At 33.7% G+C, this 14,046-nt stretch overlaps 1 protein-coding gene across 1 annotated transcript in view; it reads right to left on the bottom strand.

Moving 5' to 3' along the window:
- Positions 1 to 11,856, bottom strand: part of RhoGEF64C (Rho guanine nucleotide exchange factor at 64C) — a 171,910-nt gene extending 160,054 nt beyond the window's left edge. The window contains exon 1 of the mRNA XM_076122406.1: positions 11,486 to 11,856. The gene's annotated coding sequence lies outside the window, so the exon portion shown is untranslated. The remainder of the gene's footprint in view (positions 1 to 11,485) is intronic.
- Positions 11,857 to 14,046: the final 2,190 nt, after the last annotated feature.

Raw genomic sequence — 14,046 nt, 5'->3', positions numbered from 1 at the left:
GATACGGGATTAACGCGAACACGCATTTTAGGATTTAGGGTTAAATGTGTTACCTTTCGTAACTTAAAAATGCAATTCGAAAAATGCTTATCTCTTGCAAAACTTCAGACGACATAACTCTTACTCAATTTCTTCGATTGTCGCCGTAACACGTTATTTTATTACAAAACTGAATATAATAAGATAAATATAATAAAACATTGTCGTTGCATCACGTTCGTTTAGTCACGACCAATGTTGCCATTTACTTGCATTAATATGGAATTATGTTGACGAACAAACCGCAAGCCGGTTTTGACATAAAGTTTTATACTAAATAGTCTGCGGAACGCCCAATATAAAAGGGAAACAGTTATTCGATTTATGTCAACTATAAATTTAACAAAATAATGCGGCCATATATCGCGTTATAATGTAATCAGAATAGTCTGGAATCCATGAAAATTATACTTATGGTTCATGAAATGTCGCAGCATAAAACTTATCAGATGTTATTTTCAATAAATGATGAAAATCTCAATTTTGTGAACATGTTTACATTTTACATTTTTCTTCTTAACGAAACAAGTAAAAAGATAAATTCACAAAGTTGAAAGCTCTCTTGCTAAGCAATTGTAAAATGGGAGCAGTTTAGCGACACACTTTGTAATTACTAAGTACATTACAACCTAAATTCAACCAAATTATGTTACAATTAAGGTACAATTACCCTTAAAACGTACGTAGAAGTGATCTCGGCGACAACATCAACATTAAACCTTCAAAACAAACCATGACTCACTATTATTATTATACATTTCGTATGCACAGTAAAGCCTCACTCCGTTAGCCTAAATGACATCACTGTAAAGCCTTTAAACCTCAGAAAAGGTCAATTTGGAGCACATGACGTCACGTGACATAAGACATTTATCGAGAAAGAACATGTTCGAAAAGTCTTCATGCGGGGTATAACGTAGGTAGAATATTAATGGCAACCTGACTGACCGATCAAAAGTCAAGGATAGGTGTATAAAAGACTAAAATTGTATAAGGATTATGAAATGTCTTTGTTTAAAGTAAACAGTTATTGAAGTTTGTTCTAAGGCCATTGAAAGCCTGACAGTGACAAACTTAACCTCTGACTTGACTGACGCTAAAGAAGTGGTAATTTCTATAAAGTTCAAGTGAGAATGTTTGCCGACCTTAGTTTCTTGTTAAACAAAAAGTCGGACAAACTGCTACCTTGTATTGATAACATAATAGCACAAATAAACTAGAAATATGTTGCAATAAAAGAAACAGATGGTGACTATTGTGTATCTCAGTTGATAACTATTTGAAAGCCACTATGATATACATTGTTTACTTTCTTAGATTATAGTGATTAACACGTTATGTCAAAGCAGTAATGTACTAAAAAGTGACTATCAATTTGACGTATACTAAATGTCAATTGAGATCCACAATACGCATGGTAAAAAAATGTAATGACTATAATAGGGCTTTTATGTATTTAAGCCATAATAAAGGACTGCAAAAAGTTTATAAGATGCTCACGCATAATGGCTGCAAAAACATTTAGGTTATAAAAATATAATTTGAGTCAATAGAAGCCAATTTTAATTAGTGGCAAACGTCAAAACTATACCTAGGAAGTGTACAAGGTGAACAAAAAACGGACGCATTAAATACCACATATTAGTTACATTATTATTTGTCGAAACTTCCTTTAAAATTTTGCGTCGCCATTTTTATACTTATAACTTCTTCCAGATGTTTTTCAATCCATCAGTGTCCAACTGTTGGATAAAGATATCCTTCTAAATTGAGAAAGGGGTAAGGCCTTGAATATGCTGAATGTACCTATGTTAGTTTTTTTTAATATAGTCGTTCTTTCTACTAAATTGTGAGTAGAGTTTACAACTTTCGATTAATCTTACAATACCTCTTTACTTGTACAAAATAAGAAATACCTCTCTAAAATTAAATTTTATTGTCAAGTACACGTTTCAATCGAATCACAATAAAACATTTAAATAGCTCGTACATAAAAGCATATAAACTTGGAGATTTTCACTAGAAAACTCAAGTAAGAGAGAGTAAGAAAGTGATTGATCGTGTGAATCTTATACGGACCCGACGCGACCATACGCAATTTAAAAACGACGCGGCGACGCAAGAAAATTCCTTTTGATTGAGTCGCTGTCATTTTGAGATGATAACTATTAATTCAATTGTTTTCTTAGACAAAGGAAAGAAAGGTTTCTTGAATAAAAGAAGAACAAAGGATTATGATTGTAAGTTTATTGTTTCCGTGATCAATGGTTATTTTATGATTTATTGATGTTAATAATTGAAGTTAAGAATCAAACTGTAGTTCTCTTTATTCTATTGATCGTCTATTGTATAATAATTTTATCATAATTTATATTCATATATGTTTTAATTGTAATTTTTAGTAGTAATGATAGATAATTATTAAATTTTTATATGGCATCACAAATAATTTTCACGATGAAGTTACCCTCCTTATATACGTTTGTAAAACGACAAGAAATGCATTTTCTTTTTAAAACTCAAGGTAAACAGCACAAAACGGCCAATACATTGATTATATTAAACAAAACTGTACACGTCATTATTGCATAAACCAGTCTCTAGTCAGGCAGTTAAATAGATTGACAAGTTCATTAGGAAAAACAGCAAACCAATCTCGGGCCTATACGAGTAACATATAGGAAATGTCCCGTCAAACGCATTCCGGTTTTGAACGATTGAAATTCTCGTCTTATGTTCAAATTAAACCTCAATCATCTTGTTATTTTATATTGTAATTATCTACAGGAAAAGCTGTTATCGATTTTTAATGGAAATTGTTATGCAATGTTTATGTTGGTGCAGATTTGTGCAAGAAAGTGGTGGCAACGATAAACCATGTCAGCGTGTTATGTACAATTCTCAAAACAATTTTAAAAGAGAGAAATTCTTAACCAAAAAACACAGAATAGACCAAGATCTCTCACTTGGCAGGCACATACGACGAGAAGGCGCCACAGAGGCAGTAAAAAAGAGCTTATTATGTTATACACTCCTACTAAAAGACTATCAACATGTGGTATTTTTCAATCCTATATTATATCAATCAATCCTAAAGAAGAGCTTGCATTATACGAAGGGCTTTTACCAAACTCCTTGAATGAAGGAGACATACATATTCAATACTACACTGCGACATTGTGTCTTTGTTATTTTTATCGAAATTTTATTAAAATGAAATACATATTTGGAAGTTCTTATATAATTTCCAAGGTTTTATATTATAATAAGTGAGTTGACTAACTCGTGAAGTTATTTTCAAATAAATTATACGCCTACATTGATTACCAATTCTGTCGATTCTAGCTAATCTGTTAACTAGTTAAATGTGAAATTGAAAACAACTGGGGCATGTTTACTTAAATATTTGTATATATTATGAGTTTCTTAATAAACGCCGATTTTTTCTATCAGTCACTGTCTCTATCATGCAAATTAAATTTTCTTATTCTCAAAACGAAATATTAAATCACTTCTTCTATGTATTAGTTACCAATGTCTTTTTATAGTTGCGCTAAAGTTAATCTTTTAAAATATCGTCATATAAAAATACATATAGTCAAGATCATGAATAACACGTCACAATCACGTTATCATACTATCTGACAGTAAAACAAAAAATAAAGAAATATACAGTTTTACATCACAATGGTAAATGTATAAAAACAGCAAGGCCATTGGACTTTCCTCGATGCGCAATCGCAATAAAACAACTAACACGCTGGATTTTCCTCAAAGTTGACCACAACAGCCTTTTGATTGAAACTTTATGCGAGATAAATATTCCATCAAATGTATTAAATTAGACTTTAATTAAGTGCGAACCTTCTTGGTAAAACAACATACATTAAGAATATCCAAATACACGGCCGCTTTAAGGTTTTCAAATTATTTTCAAGGAAAACTTGAGATGCAATATACTCGTACATGAAAGCTCGACATCACTTATTCTAAAGAAAAACCCGAGGTAGAATAACACAGAGATATGATTGAGAAAGATCATAAACATAGATTTTATTACGCTTGTAACTCATACAAACAAGACCATCAACTGTTATTACAATCAATTTCTATGAAGCGTTGTTTACCAACTTAAATGTCTTGACATTAAAACTGTTCATTTATTATAACAATTCGATGTAATTATGCTGATAACAGCTGAGCTCAAGGCGATTCACATGTTTAGGGCCTTTGTCAAAACAAACAATAGAGTATATTTTTAACGATCATAGACACAATGACAATTTAGCAGCTCTATCATTACGTCTCTATTATCTATGGACTTGAATTATGTAAGTGTTACATCTTGCAACTTGCATACAACTTGCAATCACAATTCGTGTGCACGTATTCAACATAAACGTATTGTTTAACTTAAGCTATGTTTAGATAACGCGGTATGCGGTCAAATATTTTCACAGTTGCAAAGCTATTCCACAGATAACCTACTAAGAGCCACCATTACTGTTTCTACAAACCGTTTAACATTCAAAATTAAATGGAACCGAAAAACTCATTCGTTTGGAAATATTCTTCATTTAAATTCAAATTTTGTAAACGGAACGCTTAAGATAACCGAAACAATCGAACCATTTGTTCCATCGGCCAGCAATTTTAGATTCGCATTGCACTACTTAAGACCCGTTTCGTTTTATTCGATATTTTAAAAAGTAGTGCCGAAACTATCGTGACACGGAATATAAAAAAATCTATATTTGGAGGCGATTGCTGCATTCGCGCCAATGGGAGCGGTGAATGCGGTGTCGGCGAGGTTGTGACGAGGTCGGCACGACGGCCGCTGCCCGCACCGAACGGATTTTTAACTTTTATAGAGCTCACGACTTGTCAGGTCCTGTTGTCTCGGGACCTTGACTGCGCTAAGTAGACGTCCATATTACTCACTGTTTACTGTAGCGTACAATTAATTGGGTTGAAAAGTGGGTCTGATTGATTTATGATAGCGCTAAACTAGAAATGATCGCGATATAGAGGATAATCAGTGTTAATGAAACTTTAATGTTAATTAGTTTTCGTAGTAAATTTATCACGTCTTTGTTTAACTAAGCGTAAACAGAGATTACGCCATATCGATGTTAGAAAAGTGTAACTGCATAATTTTAGCTTTGCACCTGTCAACGTCAAATTCCAGGCGCCAGCATAATATAAATAATTAGGCTCTGTTTTCTACATTGCAAGATTTGATTACAAGATGGCAAGTGAAATAATCAATATAATTTAAAAAGAAGTGTACCTCGCATCACAGTATTATTGGAAACCTATTAAAAATATGTTTAAAAATGCAGTTAAATTCAAATGTTCATGTCCAGTTGCATATCGTTTAAGAATATCAATAAAGCTAAGTGGTTGTTGTGATGTTCGTATCTAGAGCAGGCTGCAAGGCGGTCTGGTCAGCCGCCCACTGTGCGTAAGGGCGGGGTAATTGGCACAAGGCAACTTTTCATTGTTTTGCATTTTCTTGTCACGTTGATATGCGAAGGTTTTAAAAAGCCGACCTTTTTTATTCCTACGTTGATTTCTTTTCACGTCCGAAACAGATTATATACCTACTCAGATTTGCGCTTTTGCTAAATGTATTGAGAATAACAGAAATTAACAACATTTAAATAATATTAATACAAAACATATTATCAACTAATTTTTAAAATTTTATTTCATTTATTTTTTAATCCCCGTAACAAGAGCTCCTTTTAAGAAAAAGAAAAGGAAATCATTCTAGTTTTAAATAATTCATCTTCTATCTTTCTTCTATCTATTCGGTTTAAATTTGGCAAATAACATTCTTTTGTTTTATCTTTTTAAAACTTAAATACTTTTATTTTGTAGAATTAGTTGACATCTCAAACGAGATAATGTATCCGTGATTTTCAGACCGTATTAGGTATATGTAATCTTAAGATCGTGACTTAACGATTATTTATTTTCCATGCACGTGAATCTCTTTTGATGACCTCATGTGTCTTATTTTGTTGAAATAATTGCATTATGAGATCATCGAAATATACTTAAAAATACATACCAACTAGTTTTTCCGCGAGTTCACCCGTGTGAAAAGATTTCCCGGGGAACAAAGTACCTTACACGTTTTGTTCCATTATACATGCTGTACATATCTAGGTCAAAAACTACTCGTGTTCCAAATATCATCAAAATCCGTTCAGTAGTTTTCACGAGATTGAGTAAATCGTGCATCCAAACTTTCGCATTTATAATATTTGTAAGAAGTAAAATACATCATACCTATATATACATACGTATATATCTGGGGGCACGGAAGTGCCCCCGCAAGTCGAGCAAAAAAAAGCGGCATGGCCGTAACATCCTTTTCTCGAAGCAATTCGGGCTATTTTTGACACCCCTATAATTTCGTTGTGGATAAAACAAGAAGCCTGGATTTTCAGCAACTAATCAGTCATTGTATAAACACGGTATATTTAAAATTTCAGTCAATTTGAACCAGTCGTTTAAGAATGACAACTTGTTGAAATTTTGAATTTTGTCACTCACTGATTCACTGACTCACTGACTCACTGACTCACCGATCATCAAAAGTCTAAGGTACTTCTAGCAGACTTAGAAGCTTAAAATTTAGAACACAAATAGGGTTTAGTGTCTTAATCATGGGAAAAATTTAATATTTTCTAATTTCGGTCCAGTTTTCTAAATACAGCAACTGCAACAATAACTTTGTAATCCCATATAAATGTATAAGATTACAAGGTTACATTTGCAGTTAATGAATTATTATTACTGTAGAAAATAAAATAAATAGGTGTAAATAGGTACCTACTATATAAGGCATAACAGGAGGGGGTAAAGGGTGGGTTAGGGTGTTTAGCCCATGAAACTTAACAACATTCCCATAGGAAAATATGTTGAATTATGAAAAAAAACGTCTTTCCATACAAATTGGACTTATGTTCGCTCTACAAAAAGAAGTGAGATGCCCAAGTCGATCTATTTGTTTTAAAGGTATTTTTTTTAAATTGGCATGATAATAACATACGTAATAACTTAAGACAGAAGGTCCTTTAAGTAGAGACTAAATAGATTAATCGACTTGGTATTATATAGATCTCACAACTTTTTACGGCGAGACTTGAAGTTTTTACAGAATGTTTTTGATGGCATTATAATATGTACGTATAAAGTATAGGTGCTAAAAACATAATTGAACATTATATAAGGTCTATACAGACTGGTTGTGAGTAAATGCCCAAACTGAGTCTACTTTCCCTCACTACGAGTTTTCAATGTGCCACTGATATTTCAAGAAAAAAACTATAAAATTCGTTGCGAAAGTATTGAAACGTTTACGAGATAACAGTAAAAGTGGATTACAAAACTATTGAATTGAAGTCTGTTTCACTTCGATTCTTATGAACTTATTTTATCGTACTGGAACAAGGGAACACGATCGAAGAAGGAATTAGACCTTGAATCTCTCTAAATATTGTATACGTACTTATTGATTTTTCATACTTTTCTTCTGTATCTCTTGCTGTATTTTGAGCAATGTATAACATTACCAAAATCCTAAACTTCTTAGTTTTAAAACCAAAAAACTATTCCATAATCATACTTTTCTGAAATTCATACGATTTTTTAGTTTTCAGAAGCAATATTCCATACACTTGTGCCTACATCTTCAGGTATAACGAGGCTTGACATTTATATGCATGTAAATCAAACAAACCGCTTATTTTTTCAACGTAAAAGCAATTTCAATGACATTAAACAAACACAATTTCGAACAACGCAAAAAGAAATCAATCGTCCACCGACAGCCAACACGTATGTATTTAAATAACACAATAACATGTAACTAACATGCAAATGTCACAAGTAGAACGAAACTATCGCTCGCAATACTGAAGACAATATATCACTATTCACGAGAGCTAATAATTTACCTATTAACTTAATAAATTGCGTTCCAATAAAACCGGAAAGTATTATTATTAGTCTATATGTGTGTTCTGTAAAGCACAGTATATGTCTGTTGATCGTGAGGTTTCAAGTTCTTTTCCGGGGTCGAGCAAATTACTCATCTAATTTGTTTAAAAGATTTAGAGTTTATGGCGAAATACAAACAGAAGCGGCAAGGGATTTTTATTTTACAATAGACAGTGACTACTCTTACATGTAGCCTAAGGTTTAGTAACGTGCCCGGTTTATGGCTATAGTCTCGCCCCCTATCACAATAGTCGACCCCTATTTCATAGAACCAATAATAAACCGTGGGTGTATTCCATACACCTCTGCCTACGCCTTCGAGTACAACAGATGTGAAGTTATGTAGGTACAATAGCGGAAAACGGGAAACGGAAACTATTAAGACAGTGACATACGGACATGTGAAGTAGCGAACATGCTACTGAACTTAGTGACATGAAATGTTGGACTAATTGATTGGTTAGCATGCAACGCATGTTGTTTAAAGCATTATGTATTTAGGTAAATAGAAAAAACGTTAATATCCTGATGTTTTTATGAGTAGATGTATAATTATATACGTTACTCTTTCATGCAAAAACTATTGAATGAATTTGGATGATGATAACATTTTGCACTTAGGTAGTTTATAACCAGAATTTATAAAAAGGGTAATATGTTATCGCCAAGCCGCGTCAAAAACCTTCAAGCGACTTGAACAACTTTGACGATAGGTTTACCAATAATTTTACAATAAATAATATGAATACATAGTATTATTTTTACCCCGGGAAACCCGGACGAGGTCGCGGGCGAAAGAAAGTTTAGCATATTGACACAACTGAAAATCTTTTTCTCCTTATATTACTGAAAATCTTTCAACGTGTAAAGTTGCGAAATGATGCTAGTGACTAACATATAAAAAGGTGACCCAGACAAGCGTTTATCTTTTTTCAAAATGGCTTCGTTAAGAACTACACTTTTTTCTTTTGTAGCAATAAATGCCACATATGAAATAGCTTTCAAATAACCTTTTAGAGACACATTTTAGCAACTATTTCAAAACAAAATGTAATCTGGTTTAGACCGGTCTTTACAGGTTTTTGGTCCGAAACAGTTTTGAATTTATAATGTGAAACACTGGTACATGTATATTTAAAATACTGATTACTAATAAGATTTTTTTATCGTGCTAAATGTAATTCAAAGCTTATTATTTCAAGTGTATTTGGCATTTTAAATCGGTCTTGTTAAATCTCATAGACGGATGCTCTTGACCTTTTGCGATCATAAGTTAAAAGGTTACATTCGTTGAAATAAATCGCGAGGTTGTTTATGAAACATAAAAGGATTTTAATTAAATATTTTTATAGTTTATTATTTGCAAACTTGTTCTGCATAGACCGTACTTTATTACCTTTATATGCAAGTCGTTAGTATTCTAATCATATTTTAGAGGTCACTAGATTTCATCTAAAATCTAAAAGATAGACAACTTACCAAACAACACATTTTTAACACGAACACATACCAAATATTTCAAAGATTGTGAATATCAACAGTTCATAAAAATACTTCAGATATAAAGCTTGAAGTTTACTTTAAACAAAGGTTAAAAAAAGTCTAAAACCAAGGTCAGACAAGCTCAAGTATACGTTCAAGACACGAAGCCTTATCAGTGGGTAGCTTTACAACCGTCCTATGTTTGCACTTTCATAAACATGCAGCCGTGTTATGATAGTGTTGCTTGTTTATAGCCATAGATAAGAATGTTCAATGTTGTTTTTTAAAGTGATACGGGGAAAGACGCGTAGCTAATCCAAATAGAACCTTTTTTTTTAAGATCCTTTTTGGATAGTGAAGAGTAAAAAGTTGTAAACACGATTGTTTATAATTGTTTTCTTTATAACTCTAAATATTACTCTCGAAAAATAAAAACGCAAGTCTAACGTAAACATACTATCCTAACACCCGGCTTTGACACTTATATATTAATATCAGATAACTTATAAGATGGAATTATGACAGATTTTTCATACATTTGCTGTCATTTAGTTACTAGATCTATTTTCCAACTGTAAAACTGACCCTAACCGTTCCTAATTTTGTCATTAAAGGAACCATCTTATAGGCTTTCAGAAAGCTTGAATAATGTTAAGATTAGATAAGAAAGATATACATCTAGTCTATAAAACTATCAATGTTAGACATTCGTAAACGTTAGCAAATATATCTTTAGAAAGTTTGCACCGCCATGTATCTTAATGGTTGAATGAGTTTCTATAATTTACAGCAAGCGTTCTACATTCTAAACGTTAAATATTATTTTTATTACACTCCGATGGAAACAAAAGCAATAAATACATGTTATTGTGATATTTTGTTATAAATACTGATATTTTTGTTGTTTCGTCAAGTTAAGTGATCTTAGCGATAAGTAATACTCGGTTGCAACTCGTTTCGTGATTCCGATGTCGTCATTTACCACAGGTATTGCGCACTTTTGCAAGCTTTTGGTCATACGGTCATAATATCATAAAAATTGTTATATTTTTATTGTTTTGTGATCTTATTTTATTATCTAGGCTAGATTTGGAGCTACGGATTTGAATCGTTGCTTTTGAATTGGTGAATTTAGACTTAACATCTTCCAGTCCTATTATTTGCTTCCTAGCGTATTTAAAGATTTTGCTACAAATAATTACCCGTCACTTAATATGAATTGCCGTGTTTCAAAGAAACAGCCTATTTCACAAGTATTTTTTTGACAAACGGACCTCCACAAATCAAAACATCATATTGCGCGAAAGTGCCGTCAAAACATACGTCCACACATCAATCAGACGACTTACGCAAAGAATAATTAAACAGATATAAACAAATCACTTCACCTCGACTGTTTACTAAAGAGCAGTACAAAGCTCGTTTCGAAGGTAAATTTATTCTAAACAGAAGGCCCGGACACAGTGTCGCACGTAAGATGAGTCAGATACCTTTTCACCCGGTAAACCATTGTTTATTCTGGACGCAAACGCTCCTACAAGTTTCCCTCACATTTTCGTTGCCTTCAAAAAAGTCCAAATGTTACGTTTGAATATTCATAACTTCTATGAATTATGAATGTTTTTGAATTTATAATGCTACTTTTTACTCGAGGTGTGACTTGTCTTGTATAGAAACTTGTTCTCATTATGTATGAATATTTTATTTGAAGCAAATTTAGAATTCTCAAATTCGTTAAATAGTCATAAAACCGAAGCCGGCTGGCAATCAATCGAATATTTATTTACGTTAAACAACTTTCCATCATCGCATCGGTGACAGCGAAGCTTGATGCCTAATGATTGGCTAAAGATGATTTTTAATTTTTTAATGAACATGAATCTTATAAGATAGCTTTCTCCGCCACCGTTAAAGTTATACAATAAGCATAACTGTAAACATCCGTTCTTACCTCTGCTTAGGCAAGTCCGTTAAAATTCCGGCACACTGCTTTTAAGATACACTAACACTTATTCGATTTTAGCGAGTCGATCGAGCGTCGGATCCCCGCACCGTTATTCACGTCATATGTGTGTCAAATAACGAGAAAAATTCTCACAATCTCCGTCGGCACTCACTGGAAATCCGTAGTGAACAGTCGAACACAAACACTAGCACAAAAGTTTAATTCACAATATCACTGTAATGTGGGTATTTCTGTAGATGTTGTTGGTGCAGGGTGTGCACTGTTGCGCGTGCGGTGCGGTGTGGCGCGGTGCGGCGCGGCGTGCGGGGGCCGTGTGTCGCTGGCGCACACGCAGTAAGTCGTGCGCCCGCCACTCTCTCGCGATAGCGACTGGCGCGCCTCCTTCACCTTCGCGCCGCGGGCCGCGCGTTTCGCAACCTCAGTGGTTTCCTTGCAGATATCTTGTTGCATGGCAACTGTTGAAAACGATGTGACGCCGCAATAACAAACCCATTTACTTTACTATGTCGATTTTTGTACCAATCATTCTTTATGAGCTTCGTCGAGAGTTGCCCCGAAGTTTTGCACGCATGTCTCGCTAAACGAATGTAAACAAACGGAGTCTCATTCAACAAACATTTGTACAACTGAATCGCACACTCTAATTAACTGTAACGTTCACGTGTGACACATTATTTTACAAATAACTAATTTGGGAACAAAAGAGACATATAATAGTGGTGGTATCATAAAATGTTGGGATTAAGAGTCGAACCCGGAACTGCAGACAGATGCACAGCAGGTCGCAAAACCAAGTCAAACTGGTTGTATTGCTCTTGATCTGAACAAAGGCTAGGCTTTCAAAACTAGTATTGAACCTAATAATAGCATTGATGATAACATTTTACAAGCGAACGTGACCGAACGATTGAACGTGAACTTTCTATCGATAACAAATCGATTATTGTCATAATTCTATGAAACAGCACATATCGATATGTGGTGAAACGCTGATGAAATCGAGTGAACATTGACAATCTACATTGGGGTGTCACAATATGACGTATGACTCTATTGAATTGATTGTAGAGTTTAAGCCTATGGGCGTTGATGTCTTTTGTTGCGATAACTAACCGTAGTGGGAAATGAATCAATCAAAATGCTCACTAACATTTATCAAACTCCTATCGTAGTGTAGATAAGCTGGCATGTGCCAACTTTCTAAGTTATACTTATTTCTTACTTAAGCATTCATACGCATGAGTCAATCAACATGACAAAAAACCCCAAATATGTTTTACTTAAAAGAAAAGAGCTTATTCATTGTGTGTTGAAGTTTAAACTAAGTTTAACATCAGTTATTCTTGTTAACAAGGTAATTAACTAGAATATGCGTATTTAAATAAGTTTCGGTGAAATGTCTACCAACTAATGAAGCTGTAACAATTTCCAGAAGTAGTGTTAAATATTATATTTTTTCCTCATGAAACGCTTCTTCTTCTTGTCGTATAATTTAGTGTTCAACTTAGCACCTAAGCAGTTCAAGCCGAAGCACTTTGATGTGGCTGAACGACTGTTATCTTAATTGACAACACCCGGGACCGACATTTTACGTGCCCTCCGAAGCACGGAGACGCCTAGTTTAAATACCACTGAGCGGTCACCCATCTATGGAATGACCGCGCTAAGGTTTGCTTAACCCACAGGTTGTTTACCGACCGGTGAGCGCAACTGGCTATAGACTCTTAGAAATTAATCGCTGAGATGAGATGACTATCTTATCTATCTATGTATGTACCTACCTCTGGTAATTAATAACTTACAAGTTATTTGACTAAGTAACACTGCCTAACATCTACATGATATTTCTATGGTTTCGATCCTAATGATAGTTTTTGAGCACTGATTGCCAAGTAGTCAACCTACTTGTATACCATTGCCCGCCCACGCAAGACGATTGGGTTCAAAACCAAGGCACCTTTGACCTATAACAGCTACTATATGTACTGTGTGAGTTTGACTATAAAGATAAACATCGTAAGATAATCTACAACTGTTTTTGCGTGTAGTTTAAATCTTGATACATATACCTACCATCCATCTTTTGGCTATATAAAGATATATCCTTACAGACCAACCTTTGCAGGGTGAGTAATATTCCTTAATGTACCTACTAAATGACTTGATAATATTTAGAACCTACATGCATCTTTCGCAATTATCGGCAATATTTCGCCATAATAATCTTCGATATCCGTTTTATTAAAATATCATATATATTTTCATTTCTTGTAAGAATATAGACTACCGTTTTATTACAAAATACTCATTTGAACATATTTATGTGCGTATGATTGAGACATCCTACACATTCGTTATTATCATTCTTAAAAGAATATATTATTATGTAGAGTATCGTTCTGTTTCAATACACTTATTTAAACATATTTATGTATATGTCATATCATCTGTGGCGCGCCGGTGTCCTAATTCCATGACAATTGGTCTTAAACTAGTTGCGACTTGTTTTGCCTACAGTTAGCTTGTGACTCACTCCCGCTACGTCA

Source organism: Anticarsia gemmatalis, chromosome 14 (assembly GCF_050436995.1).
Source record: "Anticarsia gemmatalis isolate Benzon Research Colony breed Stoneville strain chromosome 14, ilAntGemm2 primary, whole genome shotgun sequence".
In the NCBI taxonomy this organism is placed as follows: Eukaryota; Metazoa; Arthropoda; class Insecta; order Lepidoptera; family Erebidae; genus Anticarsia; species Anticarsia gemmatalis.
The sequence above is the reverse complement of the archived record's forward strand: the minus strand, read 5'-3'. Positions and strand labels throughout refer to the sequence as shown.